At 41.8% G+C, this 13,710-nt stretch overlaps 1 protein-coding gene across 2 annotated transcripts in view; it reads left to right on the forward strand.

Moving 5' to 3' along the window:
• The first annotated feature begins 5,622 nt into the window (after nt 1–5,622).
• Nucleotides 5,623–13,710, forward strand: part of ABCA1 (ATP binding cassette subfamily A member 1) — a 137,515-nt gene continuing 129,427 nt past the window's right edge. The window contains exon 1 of one of the 2 annotated variants that reach the window (XM_070375179.1): nt 5,623–5,877. The gene's annotated coding sequence lies outside the window, so the exon portion shown is untranslated. The remainder of the gene's footprint in view (nt 5,878–13,710) is intronic. The other variant, XM_070375180.1, reaches the window with a different exon arrangement.

Here is a 13,710-nt window from a genome sequence, read left to right on the forward strand (position 1 = left end):
GGGGAGATTTGATTAGATACTTTTTGGCTTTGTGTTGATTTGATTAGATTTTTCCCTTCAAGCAAAAATTACTCAATCGTGGTAGGAAAGATAAATAGGAAGAAGAAGAAACTAAAGGCAGGGATAACAATTTGGAGGTTACCCAGAACTTTGGTGTGATTTTAGACAAGTGAGGATGAAGAGGACAGGGCAGATTAAAGAGATATTTAGGAGATTCAATTGGCTTGGGTGCTTTTTAGAATGAGAAGAAAAAGATGGGGACACAGAGAGGAAAAGCCAAACAAGTATGACTATAATTTTCCACAGTCAATATGTGGATCCATCATTGAATGAAATTAAAACACAAGATGCATATGGAGGAGGGAGATTTGAAAGGAAGATTAAAAAATTGGTTTGAGATTTAGTTGCAGAATATCTTGTTCAGTGTTGTGCTGGTAAATGTTAAAACTGGCTTTCAAAAAAAAAAAAAAAAGAAAGAAAAAAGAGAGAGAGACTGAAAGACAGGAAGAAAGGAAAGCCCTGATTGTATCAGATTTCAGTGGTGTTAATATTCCCATGATGGGCTGATTGTAAGTTCACTCTATGAAAGTTACTTATTGCAGAGTCGGGAAGAGATATACATACACAGTAACCAATTATGAGCTGGAATGAGCGCACCACTGGTCTTGCTGGATGCTCCATGCTGTATGGGGGGTGGGGGTGGGGCACCGTCTCAGAGCACAGCAAAGAGATGAGAGCTGGGGATACCCAGTTTACCTGAAGCCAAGGGAGTGGATTGTGTTTAAAAAAAAAGAGAGAGAGAAAAAAACCAGTATTAGAGACATTATATAAGGACAGAGAAAGTCAGGGAAAGAGTTATGAAAGAGGCAGGAGAGTCAGAAGAGAACCAGATTCAGGAAATTCAAGAGAAGAACTAGATTCAGGACGGAAGATGTGGTCATTAGTGTTGAATAGCAGAGATCAGGTAGCCCGGGGACTTAAAGGAGGTCATCAGCGTTACCCATTCAGTGGTCTTTCTATGCTTGAGGTATTTTCTATTTTTCTACATGAAAGTACTTTATAATAATAAGAATGAAAGCGCATATACCACTCTCTCTCTTTCTGAGAAAGTCATTAATGGATCTGGAAAGTGGTGGGGGCCAGAGTTTGCCTGAAATGGGCTGGAGACTGAATAAAAGAGAGGGATTACCGAAGAAATTTTTTCAGCAGTTTGGCTCTTAAAAGCAGGAGAGCTTGAAGGGAGAAAGGTTAGAAGGATGGCTTTTAAAAAGAATTATAGTTCATTGATCAACCGGTAAATCAGGGGAATATATCTCTCTATAATCCAGACTAACTGGTTCATCTTAATGACAAGCAGAACAAACTCAGGACCAGAAGCAGTAATGGTTTTGAATCTTGCATGTGTCAATAAGAGTCACATTAATAAAGAAGGGTATTGCACTGGTCTGATTATGTTAAACTTGTAATATTGAAAGCTTATGCAACACCTGGTTTACTCTACAAATAATGGTGATTCCTTTTCTTTTTCTTTTCTTTTTTTTTTTTTTTTTACTATCTTTTGCTTGAAAATTTGCTACTAACCATGTATTGGAATTAAACTGACTCAAATATGAACTGTAGGTCCTTTAATTCCACTTTACATAAAAGAAGAATTGTCTTTTTTCTTCGTTAATTTTGAGGCACCTGTCATTCTTCAGGAATTCTCAAAAAGCCCAGCTATCAGGTCTTCTTAATTGTAACAAGTTCTGCTAAGGAAATTATTTTTAGAATACTTTCTGTTTTATTCTTCATTGACTTCCGATAATACTCTTTTTTTCCCCCAGAGTTTCCAGGAATCAAACAGCATGGTATGCATACCAAAAATACATGTGTGGTGAAAATAATTTATATTTTAAATAATTTTTACATGCACATTTATGTGGGGGTTTCCCTAGTAGCTCAGCTGGTAAAGAATCCTCCTGCAATGTGGGAGACCTGGATTCAATCCCTGGGTTGGGAAGGTCTCCTGGACAAGGGCATGGCAATGCACTCCAGTATTCCTGCCTGGAGAATCCCCATGGACAGAGGAGCCTGGCAGGTTACAGGCTATGGGGTTTGCAAAGAGTTGGACATGACTGAGTGACTAAGCACACTTATGTGAACCAGCTAACGAGTGTTATATACCAAAGCAATTTCCAAGCAAAGCCTTTTGGGTAATTCCTAATTTAAAAGGTCTCAATAGAATGATAATCTATAGAGCCATGACCTCTACCAGGGTCTCTAAGACCACAGCTACCTGAATTCTGTAATTAGAAGATGCCAGAGTCATGTCAGAGTAGAACTTCAAGACACTCAGGCTGCACTGACAGAATCATCTTCGCCAGAGATAGCAACGAAGAAGGGCCATTCTGCTTGTTTGGAAAGAGTCACCTAGGGTGGAGACCCAGAGTGCTGGTGTCGGTGTTAGCAGGAACTGAAGGACTTGGGGGGAAGCTTACTGAAGCATACTCAGGAACAAATTGACCTGTGACATTTGAGGGAGAGAAATTCACACTTTTATACTCCCCCAAGGGACACATTCTTTTAACCTCTAACTTTTGAAATTCAGCATATTTTTTCATATGAACCTATCATACTCGCAAAGTGTGGGCTTGATGAAGGCAGAATTAGGTGCTTGTGTCCCTTGGCCAAATCACTTAGTCTCTTTGGGGATTTAGGCTCTTTTATTGGTAGAAATGAACACATCTGATAAGCTTATTTCAGACATTACAGTGTGTACTGAGATGAGCAGATTCTTGATACCATAGGTTGTTCTCAGTTATAAATGATTACATTTGACTTTGGGACCATCAGTTCAGTTCAGTTCAGTCACTCAGTCGTGTCCAACTCTTTGTGACCCCATGAATCGCAGCATGCCAGGCTTCCCTGTCCATCACCAACTCCCAGAGTTCACTGAGACTCACATCCATCGAGTCAGTGATGCCATCCAGCCATCTCATCCTCTGTTGTCCCCTTTTCCTCCTGCCCCCAATCCCTCCCAGCATCAGAGTCTTTTCCAATGAGTCAACTCTTCACGTGAGGTGACCAAAGTACTGGAGTTTCAGCTTTAGCATCATTTCTTCCAAAGAACACCCAGAGCTGATCTCCTTCAGAATGGACTGGTTGGATCTCCTTGCAGTCTAAGGGACTCTCAAGAGTCTTCTCCAACACCACAGTTCAAAAGCATCAATTCTTCGGTGCTCAGTTTTCTTCACAGTCCAACTCTCACATCCATACATGACCACTGAAAAAACCATAGCCTTGACTAGATGGACCTTTGTTGGCAAAGTAATGTCTCTGCTTTTTAATATGCTATCTAGGTTGGTCATAACTTTCCTTCCAAGGAGTAAGCGTCTTTTAATTTCATGGCTGCAGTCACCACTTGCAGTGATTTTGGAGCCCAAAGAAATAAAATCGGACACTGTTTCCACTGTTTCCCCATCTATTTGCCATGAAGTGATGGGACCAGATGCCATGATCTTCGTTTTCTGAATGTTGAGCTTTAAGCCATAGACCTGTGTATTTAGAATCAATGGCTTTCTTCTCTGGTGCTTTCATCTCCTTCTTGGCCCCATCTCCTTTCTCCAACAGCCTATCCTTGTCTCATGTGTATAGGACTTACTGTCAGTCATTCCCCAGGAAAACAACCTGAGGGGTTACTTTAGTAGGGTGCTCTTGGAAACTATAGCCTTCAGTTTCAGAAACTGATTCAGAAATGATTCTGGTGGTGGGATTTTAAGCACCGTGATAGGTGGGTGGTGGGGTGGGGTGGGACAGGGGATGGAGAGTCAGAGAGTCATAATCACTTCCACAAATCACACTTGGAGTCATAACACCTCCTCCAGGAGCTTTCCTTTATATCTAGAGGTCAGAGAGATTACTTTGAACTCTTTGCTAGACTTGGAATTTTAAAATTTTGGCATGGAAAATTCTTTATAGGCCATAATTGGTACCAGAAAATGACATTAATAGGCAGCTATCAATAGGCTCTTAATTTTACAGAGCCATTCTTCCCAGGAGCTCAAATGAACAAAATTTACTTTCAGAAAACTTCATTGAGTCAGGGAGAGCATTTGTATAGTCTCTTTTGTGGATATAGAAATGGAGGCAGATAGTTAGTGGATCATGTGGTTGTCAGATTTGACCCTGGAACCTAGGGACCAGGGTCTCCTCTTGTGGGCCCTGGGCTTCAGAAGGTTTGATTGACTCTGGCCCACCTCAAACTTCATCCCTTCCTAAGGATGAATGGTCCACAGGACCCAGGGTCCAGGTCACCAAGTTATGAGTAGCTGAGACCCCAGAATTGTCCTAAGGCCCTTAAATGCTCTTCCAGGTCCTGCATGGGGCTCCTCACTGGATCCATCCTTAGTGTTGACAGAACCACTGACATGTGGACCTGCATTTAAATCATGGTCTGGAGGGGCTTGTGCAGCTGGGGGTCCAGATGCACACCTGCAGGTTCTTCTGGAATATGATGGAACTGAGGATGGGAAGCAAAGTTGTCCAGGAGCCTGCTCTCCTGCTCTACCACTTTCTTGTTAAAACTCAAGTCAAACCTAAGGAGTCTGGTCGTGAATCCACCCTTCCCAGTTGCTCCAAAGGTATCTCTGTCAAGTAGGAGGAACTTATTTTCCAGTTTGTTAGCTTTATTTATGAGTTAAATATTAAGAGTTAAAGTATGTGGGCCTCCATTTGTACACTTGCTTCTGTTCCTCAAATGTTATGGGCCCTCTTGCTCTTGACTGTCAAGGCCAAAGCCAGAGGAAGAATCTGGAGAACTGGAATGGTTATGTAATTTTACAAGACTGCGATTCTCTAGCCGTAATTTGAACCGGTACAAACCAAAATACAAGCCCACGTGTATTTATCTATTACTGCTGACTGAAATGGTGAAAATAAAAAGGCAATTAGTCCACATTGCTCGGTTTTCTGTGGCCTCCCTCCTTCTCCTAGTTTGCTAAGGGAAGGAGCAAGACAGTTTTCAGGGGTCCTCCTGGGACTTGGGAGGCCCCAAATTGGGAACCCCAAAGGCTCTTGAATTCCAAAGTCAGTTTGCAGTGGAAAATAAAACCAGCCAATTGTCCAGAGGACTGTCCATCTTCTCCCCACTCTGGGCATTTAAAGGAAAAAAAAGACTAAAGGGTTGGCATCCTTCGGGGTTTTAGCCTCTCTTTCTCTTCCCCTTTCCTCTCCTCTCTCCGCCCCCAAGTCCCTCCAGCTGAGTAAATTAACAAAGGAAACAAAAGTTGCTGAAAGAACTAGTTTAGAGAAAGCGATTTTCACTCGTGCTGTTGGCTGCCCTGAACCTGGATGAGAGTCTCTGGAGGGCACAGTCACAAGACCGGCGTTTGCCCCTGTTCCTGCGCTGGCGGGCCGGGCTGGGGCGAGGGGCGCGGACCTACGCCGGGGGTAGGCCGGCTGCACCCCACTGGCGCCCTCCGCCCCCAGCCCCGCGCGCCGCTGGACGTCGCCCGTTTAAGGGGCGGGACGCGGCTCCACGTGCTTTCTACTGAGTGACTGAACTACATAAACAGAGGCCGGGAAGGGGGCGGGGAAGGAGGGAGAGAACAGGCTTTGACCGATAGTAACCCCAGCGCTCAGCGCCGCCGAATCTATAAAAGGAACTAGTCGCGGCAAAACCCCGGTAATTCCGAGGCAGAGTGAGTGCTGCCGGGGCCGGCAGAGACGCGCCGACACCTCTCTCTCCTCGGGCCCAGGTGGGCAGAACAGGGTGCGCCGTGCAACCAGCGCCGCCACAGCCAATTTCTCGGGGCGCTTTGCTCCCTTTACCCCACCTCTTTCCCGAAGGGTTTTTCAAGGGGTTGGGGAAAGAGCCACAAACACAAAAGTGGAAAACAGGTAAGAGTCTCTTGAGCGACTTGGACGTTATTGTTTCGTTTCGGGCCGAGGGGACTTTGGGAAGCTCTGGGTTTCGGGGACTTTAGTCCGAACCCCCACATCCCCACCTCCTGCAGCACAAACAGGGGCTCGTGAATGTGGAGAGGACGTCCTAGGAGGAGCTCTGGCGACCCAAAGACGGGACATCGCTGCGCTCAGGGTTCGCCCGCGGTGGAGCTCGGGGAGCATCTCTGGGCGCGCGGAGACCCGAGCGCAGTAGCTGGGGCGCAGTGGAATCGGGGGCTTCTGATGGTGCTGGAGGCGCTGCTGCCGGAGTAGGGAGAGTGGCAGGTCTGGCACTGAGCTATTCCCTTTGTTTGGAAGCGCCTGAGCCGGTTGGAACCTTCTCTGGCTGCGGGTCGGCCGGCGCCCACCCGGAAAATTGCCAGCCGTCAGAATCCCCTCTGTTCCTAAGGAGCTAGTCCGGGTTGGGCTCTGATCTGGGAATAGGTCCCCCGCGCCCCCGGACTGGAGCAGCGCTTTCTGGCTCACCAAGAATGCGAGTGGGAGGTGTCCCAAACAGAGTCCTTAGCGCTAGTGGTCTTTTGAGGCCTCGGGGGCTTTGTTTGGTCAGGGGTTCCTGTTCCATAGTCTCCATACGCTTCCAGGAGCTACTGTCTCTGACGCTGTGGGAGGCTGGGGATGGGGGTGGGGGAGACGGGCAGGGCGGAGGGACGAGAGTTTTGTTTCTTTAACAAACGTTAGAAGGGGGGTCTGCGGAAACCTGGAGCTGAGGTGACCATTCCCCTGCCCACCCCTCACCCCCCCATCTTCCTGCCCTTTGCTGCGTGTCTCTTGGAGCAGCTTCAGACAGGGCACGGATGGGGAAGCTAGGGCGAGACGGTGCAGCAGAATGACCGAGAGTAACCCCGGCGCACGGTGCAGAGCTCGCAGCTCCGCGGGCGGGCTGTGCTTCGTGGTGGGGGGAGGGAGGGCTGGGCGCCGGCTGCTGGTAGCCACGGAGTGGGGTGGGAACTGATCTACAGCGCCTCCTGGCCGGGTGGCCTGGGAATCGGCTCCTTGACCGGAGTGAGCCCAGGCTGTAAGAGGCTTTGTCGCCTGCTGTGGTTCCGACCGAGATCCGGTGAAGACGGGTGGTTGTAAACTGGGAGGAAACCTGGGGGATCAGGCGAAAGTGCTTCTGCTTGTGTTTTAGAATGCTTCCCAACTCCCAGAGAGTTGCTAAATGGAAGGTTCTTGGGGCGTGGGCCAGTGCTAGGGTTGTGTGTAGGTGCCTGTTTTTCAGCACTCAAAGAAGGGAATAAACAAGATAAAAGAAAAGATAAAACAAGATAAAAGAAAACAGAGAGAGGGAGAGAGAAGGAAAAAGGGAGAGAAAGAAATGTAGCACTGGAAATAATTGGCCCTTATCTTTTGCAAAAGCGATACCATCAGTTTTTAAAACCAGGACTTTTCGGTGAAACAAGGAAGTGAGTGCGTGGTATATACATTCATATAATAGACAATAAATTTGATATTAAAAAATTCCTTGGTGATAAAAATCAGCAAGTCACTTCCTAAGGACCGGTTCCCACCTCCCATCAAAGAACACCTCATAAAATTTTGCAAGTTCAAAAGCAGAGTTTTAATGGTCCTTTAAACAGTAGTGTGGGATTTCGATCTTTTCAGACAAAATTTAAAACTCAACTAAAGAAGTACTTAGTTTTTTTATCTCCCCTTTTATGTCAGCCCATTTTCCTCATACTTACTACGAAATTAATGGAGGCTTTCTGTTGTTCATGTCATTCTCTTGAGACACTTAGCCTAAATCAAAGAAAGTGTGAGAGCAAAGGGAGAAGGTTCTGGAGTAGAACCTCTTCTGGTGGTAAATAATTTTCAAGTACAAAGTTTTCCTTGTCAGCCTGTTCCCCAAGTACTCCTTTTTAAAACAAAACAAAACAAAACAAAACTTTTAATTTTACTTTTAGGTATAACTGATTAATAATATTTGATAGTTTCAGGTGACAACAAAGGAACTTAGTCACACATACATGTATCCATTCCCAAATGCTCTTTTTATAGGAGCTTTAATGCTTTATGCATTGAGTTAATTCATGATAGAGTTTTGGGAAAACATTAGATACACAGAGCACACTGGTATTTTCTTGAGAAAAAGCGGTAGAATCAGAGTGACAGCCTTCGATGATCACAGTTCAAGGGGTAAGAATTGCTACTGCAGTCAGAGTAATTCTTGAGCCCCCTTGCAAGGACCAGCCTGGTGTTCCAGAATGATGTATCTGATGGTGAAATGGACACTTGTGATATGTGTCTCCCCTTCAGATGAGCATTTAAAATCTCAGCTCTCGATTTACATCTAAATAGAGGCCTATAATGAACCCTGGACACCTTTTGACTTAGGGCATATTTACAGTTCATGTAAGACTAGCTTAGATTGGAAAAGGGTGATTAGGGTTTGATGGTTTCCAACCTCTGCTCTTAATGCTTACATTAAAAAGTCTTAATGCTTACATTATTAAAAATGAATGAAACCAAATGAAACTCAGTGACACAGTTTTTTATCTTCTGTAGTATTTATCTTATTAAAAATTTTTTTAGGGGATCTTCCTTCCCATAAGCTAAGTTGCTTATGCTATATTCCGCATGATTGTAAATTGTTAATATCTTTGTATTTTTATTTTCAGCTCCTAAAAAATTAAATGGACATTGCCTTAGATTTCTTAATAACCTCTTCCTTAATTCCTAAACCTCTGATAGTCTAGAAAATTCCAATAGACATGTTGTTTTAGCATTTCTAAAATACTCTAAATTCCAAATACATTTTATTTACCATCTAGATGGTAAAGAAATAATGGAAATTTAATGCTCTTTATGATTAATTACCTCCATATCAAATTTTAAAGATCTTGCTGAAAATTTGTTTTAATTTAACTGTTCTGGAGGAGGGCTTACACTAAAACTGAAACCGTCTTCATATCTGCATGTGGAAATTATCATAAGTGTGGAAGTTACTGCAATATTTATTTAATAGACACTTAAATAGCACCAGGTGCCAAATACTATTACAAATGCTTTTCAAATACTATTTTAATTTTAACCACAAATCCACCTGTTATCCCTATTTTGCAGACTAAGAAACAGAGAGAGTTTCTGGCCACACACCTTGCAACTGGCAGAGCTAAGTTTTGAACCTATCCAGTGAGCCCCAGAGTTCTTTGACTCCCACACTAAGCAGTGAGGTGGTACAGTTTCAGTTGCTGTGGTCACAGGACTTTGCGAGGATGCTCGCTGAGTTCTGGTAGATATATCTGCTCTAGTCCTTCACGGAATCTACAGCCTGTATGTTATTTCCCTTGTTGCTGTGAGTGGGCCAGACAAATTCTCTTCAGCGTGTTGGGACATTGATTGCATAGGGATTGCAACACCATGGAAAGGACAGACAGTAAAATTTGCTCAACTTTAGCTCTTGGTTTAAAATAAAAAATTTACTGTTGTTTCAGTCAAATATTTGTAAGTCTATACTGATGTCCAAATCTTTCCCCATGTAGTACATAAAAAATGGATAGACAGTTTGGTTGTAAAAGGATAAGGAACACAAGAAAAAGGGAAGGGAACTGTTAGCTTAGCTGTCAACCTTTGGCGAATTTTTAAAATTGCTTATTGTACAGTATGATTTCTGTTTGTTTTATCCTTCAATATGTCAGAGACCTTCTGAAATAACCTGTTTTTCTGTTACTGACATTACTGTCTAGAAATCAAATTTAGCTCTTTTCTTATGGCATCTTTCTCTGAGCAAATACATTTTCAAAGTCAGCTTAAATAAAGGTGAGACAGAATGGGAAACTTCTTATTAAATTGGTGTAGCACCTTAGACATAAACTCTTAGAAAAGATTTTTCTTGGTAAAAAGTTATGCTTATTATTGATTTACCTTATGCTGGGTGTTTCAAGCATTTTACACATAATAATTTAGTTCACTCTGTTGAGAACCGCATAAGGTGGATTCTGTTATTATTTTCATTTTACAGACAGGGAAACTGAGGTGTAGACAGGGTAAGTAGCCTGACCATGGAGTTTGTAAGTAAGTAGTGAAGCTGAGGTTGCATTCCAGGCAGTCTGGTTTCCATGAATTTACCAATAATAGGATAAGGGCTTTGTTAAAATATTGAATTTTGACAAATGAAATACTCGCTAAAGGCAAAGAATCAGTCTCACTTTTCATTTGGGTATTTTACGACTGAAAATAGTTCCCTGGATAGGTAAGCAGCACAGATGTTGTTAGAGAGGCACATTTTAGAAATATCTGAAGTCAGAGTAAGAAAATCTTGTATGTAAAATTGTTTTCAGGTAGAGTCTTTGGTTATTCTGCATTCTGTTGAGACAGTAAGCTGTTTTAAAGCAAAGAGCATTTACTCCGAGGAGCATCAGACTTGGTTCCTAAAACAAAAGAAAACTTGAAATCCTGTCTTTTTCCATTTTGAAAATTTACCCTAAGACCTGATTTAAATGCCATCCTTCTCATAAGCTCTCCTGGATTCACACCTTCCTGCCAACACTGAGTTAAAATTAATTATCCCTTTCTGTTTTGCTCCCATAGGGTTGGATCATAGCACTATTCATGTCATGGGATTAATTGCATGGTTTTGTTTTTTTTTTTTTTTTTGGTTATAGTTAACATTTGTCTTGTTCTTGAGTGTATGCTTCTCTAGGAGGAGGTCTAGGATTCTTCTAGGGTTAAGGTCCTAGAATCCTAATTCTCTAGGATTAAGGTCCCAGTCCTTAATTTACTCTCCTTGATATGGAAGGGGATTCAATAAATGCTATCTTGAATAAGTCAAAGAGAATGGGAAGCTAATGTTGGTTTTCTATATTCTGAAAGATGAATTAAAATGATGTGATAATCACAGAAAAGCATTAGAAGTAGAATTATATGAGAACTAACTAATTAAGGTTAGGTTTATGATAGGTTGAGAAATATTAGTGTGTACTTAGACCAGCTTACTTTTTGTAGAACAAACAATTCTGATTCCACTCAGTTTCATTTCTCTTTTTTGAGGCAGCTGTGTTTTGAGAAAGTGTTCTAGTCTGTTACATTTCACATTAAACTACATTTATTTGCACATTAATTTATTTTTAAAAAAATAAGAAAGAGATAATTCACTAAGTAATTTAGAATTTAATTACTTAAAAATCAAAATAACCTTTTATGTATAGAATCTTTTCTTTTATTCATTCTTTATGTGTGTGTGGGTCTGTATGCATATATGTGTATTTGTTTAGAATTGCAACATTTTCTATGCTAAATCCAACTTCTAAGAAGCATTTGGAAGTCAAAACATTTTATTTGGCTACTCTTGAAGTCAAAATGTTTTATGATAACTGGTGTTTAGCACCAGACACTTTTTGGGAAGAATTTTGTATATATAAAACCAATCAGTGGTTATTATTTATTGGGACAGTATTCTGGACTACATGGAGAATATGCTGAAAGCTATGGATTCCCTTTTCATAAAAAATATACACAGGCATGTACACTCCAAATTTTACATATAATTACATACAATTTGATGTAATTATATTTTATGTGTAATTCCAGAAACCCACTAAGCAGTCATGTGGCCCTGGGCTAGTCATTTTACTTTTCTAAGATTTAATTTCTTGATGAAAGAGGCTGAGTACATGACTTTTGAAGAGCCATTCAAGCTTTTGTATTCTCTAGATGTGTGTTCTTGCCTGGAGAATCCCAGGGACGGAGCAGCCTGGTGGACTGCCGTCTATGGGGTCACACAGAGTCGGACACAACTGAGGTGACTTAGCAGCAGCAGATGTGTATTTAGGAAAAAGAGGGATTCTTTGATAGGAGCTGCCCAGAGAAACGTCCTGAGGGACATTCTCAGTATTAGTGTAACAGATTGTGTGGGTTTTGAGAGGTAGAGTGGAAATACCCATGGAATACATAGGAGTGTTTTGATGATCGTGATGACGGAAGAAAAGAAGGTGGTGGGAGGAGAGGAAGAAGAAGTGAGATGGGGTTGGAATTACTTATTTATCCACATTAGGTGGATGAAGACTTGATTCATAGAACCCAAAGAAGAATTTTATCTTAAATGCAAAGGAAAAAGTGGTTGGTGATCTCAGTAAGTTTCAATGGAGCAAACATGATGGAATGAGACATGATGAGACATTTGTCTCATTTCCGACTCACCATCTGGAGATTCTCTCTGAAAGAAAATATTCATTTGGACTCTCCATTCTGGGCATTTCCATTTTGAGTGTAGATTTTGTTTTTTATAGTGCAATCCTATTAAGCCAATATATAATAGAAAGCTAACTGACTTTTGAGATATGTTCATCCTCCAAGAAAGGATGAGAAATAGACTAACCTTATAAGGATATTTCTAAATATCTCAGAAGACTCTCACTGGGTGCAGATGGGCAAGACACAAAGTTTTCTAAAGCATTGCTTTGAGTTAGTTGTTTCAGAGATCATAACAAATTAGGACTGGAAGGAACCAGAAGGGAAAAAAAGGAGCAAGAGGTTTCATGATTGAAACAGACATGGGAAGAGGGAAGGAACTGCTAAGAAGTTGTTTGGGTTTCATATCCCTGTTTACTTTTGCTTTGCAAAATTTCTGTAGGATGCCAGGTTGGGAATAGTTTTTGTCAAGAGTCAAACCAAGCTTGTTTTTTGGAAGAAGCAAGTCCTCAAGGGTATGGCAGCTTGAATTTGGTTGGATCTGGTATTTAGATGGTCCAAGTTTGACATAAAGGTGACACTAATGGAAGCAGCAGCTTTCCTTGGAAAGGCAGAGAGGATGAAAAGGCCCAGAGTAATGGCTTTTAGACTGATCTGTGACTCTGCTCCACTCCCCGATGCAAGGCTTTGGGATGGAAGTGGCAGTTTACTTCAGCTGGAGTGAGGTGTGATTTCTGCTATTGGAAGGAAAGAAGAGGAAGATACCATATTTTTAAAATGTGTGTGTGTGTATCTATTTGTTTATGGCTAATATACAAAAAATACCATTAAACTGAAATTCATTCCTTTAGCAAATATTTTTTGAACACCATGTAGAGTACTAGGTGTTGAACAAATGTCAGAAGACATTAAGGATCTGACACCATAGTAATCTTGGCATTCAAGGCTCTTCCAAATAAGACTCTGGTTTGGATAGCTTTGTCCTGGACCGTACGAGGCATCCACTGCACCGTGTTTTCTCACTGGTGATGAGCACATAGTCTGGCTCAGTAACTGTTAACTGACTCCCTTTGTGGGTTTTCTTCTTTTCTCTGATTTCTACTTTAAGAACCCCTTCATGCTTTCTCTGAGCTTATTGTTCTGGAATCTTACATCCATCCTTCGTGGTTGACGGATCTTGTTTACACTGTACCTTCTCCTCTGATTCCTCACTGACAACATTTTGCCCCTTGACCGCAGGTAGATGAGCACAGTGTGGGCTGGGCCTTCCCCTCCATTACCTCATTTACTCCTCGCTAGAACCTGGAGACAGGCAGCATGTAAACCCCTCAGATTCTTTCAATGGACTCACACTTTTATAGTTATCAACACATATATTTTTAAAAAGTTAACCTTATATTGGTTCTCTAAATTGAAAACTGATGTCAGTTGTCTGAAATAAAAGGTAGTTTTAAAAATAATTAGAATGAAAATGAATTGTTTTTTAAAGCCTGTCTATAAAATAAGCTTTTTTTGGGCTCCAAAATCACTGCAGATGGTGACTGCAGCCATGAAATTAAAAGACGCTTACTCCTTGGAAGGAAAGTTATGACCAACCTAGATAGCATATTCAAAAGCAGAGACATGACTTTGCCACCAAAG

The sequence above is a fragment of the Bos mutus genome, chromosome 8, assembly GCF_027580195.1.
Source record: "Bos mutus isolate GX-2022 chromosome 8, NWIPB_WYAK_1.1, whole genome shotgun sequence".
NCBI lineage: Eukaryota > Metazoa > Chordata > Mammalia > Artiodactyla > Bovidae > Bos > Bos mutus.